This window comes from Electrona antarctica (assembly GCF_951216825.1).
Source record: "Electrona antarctica genome assembly, chromosome: 21".
Taxonomy (NCBI): domain Eukaryota; kingdom Metazoa; phylum Chordata; class Actinopteri; order Myctophiformes; family Myctophidae; genus Electrona; species Electrona antarctica.
Genome location: NC_136802.1, coordinates 35,134,797 through 35,135,192, shown reverse-complemented (window position 1 = coordinate 35,135,192; position 396 = coordinate 35,134,797).

Genomic DNA, 396 nt, shown 5'->3' with positions numbered 1-396 from the left:
GATGATCAAAGTGACTGGTGTGTGTGTGCGTGTGTGTGTGTGTGTGTGTGTGTGTGTGTGTGTGTGTGTGTGTGTGTGTGTGTGCGTGTGTGTGCGTGTGCGTGTGCGTGTGTGTGTGTGTGTGTGTGTGCGTGTGTGCGTGTGTGCGTGTGTGTGTGTGTGTGTGCGTGTGTGTGTGCGCATGCGTGCGTGTGTGTGTGTCTGTGCATGTGCGCGCACGATAGATAGATAGATACATAGATAGATAGATGGATAGATGGATAGATAGATAGATAGATAGATAGATAGATAGATAGATAGATAGATAGATAGATAGATAGATAGATAGATAGATAGATAGATACATAGATAGATAGATGGATAGATGGATAGATGGATAGATAGATAGATAGATAG